Raw genomic sequence first — 1211 nt, forward strand, 5'->3', positions numbered from 1 at the left:
ACGGCCTGGGTGCTGGGGGTCTCTGGAGAAGGGAACACGGCCTGGGTGGTTGGGGTCACTGGAGAAGGGAGCACGGCCTGGGTGGTGGGGGTCTCTGGAGCACGGCCTGGGTGGTGGGTGTCTCTGGAGAAGTGAGCACGGCCTGGTTGGGGGGGACTCTGGAGAAGGGAGCACGGCCTGGGTTGGGGGGGTCTCTGGAGAAGGGAGCACGGCCAGGGCAGTGGTGGTCGCTGGAGAAGAGAGCACGGCCTGGGTGGTGGGGGTCTCTGGAGAAGAGCACGGCCTGGGTGGTGGGGATCTCTGGAGAAGGGAGCACGGCCTGGGTGGTGTGGGTCTCTGGAGAAGGGAGTACGGCCTGTTTGGTGGGGGTCTCTGGAGAAGGGAGTACGGCCTGGGTGGTGGGGGTCTCTGGAGAAGGGAGCACGGCCTGGGTGGTGGGTGGAGGGGGTCTCTGGTGAAGGGAGCACTGCCTGGGTGTTGGGGGTCTCTGGAGAAGAGAGCACGGCCTGGGTGGTGGGGGTCTCTGGAGAAGGGAGCACGGCCTGGGTGGTGGGGATCTCTGGAGAAGGGAGCACGGCCTGGGTGGTGGGTGGAGGGGGTCTCTGGAGAATGGAGCACTGCCTGGGTGTTGGTGGTCTCTAGAGAAGAGAGCACTGCCCGGGCGGTGGGTGTCTCTGGAGAAGGGAGCACTGCCTGGGTGGTGGGGATCTCTAGAGAAGAGAGCACGGCCCAGGCGGTGGGTGTCTCTGGAGAAGAGAGCACAGCTTGGGTGGTGGGGGTCTCTGGAGAAGAGAGAATGGCCTGGGTGGTGGGGATCTCTGGAGAAGGGAGCACGGCCTGGGTGGTGGGGATCTCTGGAGAAGGGAGCACGGCCTGGGCGGTGGGGGTCTCTGGAGAAGAGAGCACAGCCTGGGCAGTGGGGGTCTCTGGAGAAGGGAGCACGGCCTGGGTGGTGGGGATCTCTGGAGAAGAGAGCACGGCCTGGGCAGTGGTGGTCTCTGGAGAAGGGAGCACGGCCAGGGTTGTGGGGGTCTCCGGAGAAGGGAGCACGGCCTGGGTGGTGGGTGCAGGGGTTCTCTGGAGAAGGGAGCACGGCCTGGGTGGAGGGGCTCTCTGGAGCACGGCCTGGGTGGTGGGGGTCTCTGGAGAAGGGAGCACAGCCTGGGTGGTGGGGGTCTCTGAAGAAGGGAGCACTGCCTGGGTGTTGGGGG

The sequence above is a fragment of the Hypanus sabinus genome, chromosome 31, assembly GCF_030144855.1.
Source record: "Hypanus sabinus isolate sHypSab1 chromosome 31, sHypSab1.hap1, whole genome shotgun sequence".
NCBI lineage: Eukaryota > Metazoa > Chordata > Chondrichthyes > Myliobatiformes > Dasyatidae > Hypanus > Hypanus sabinus.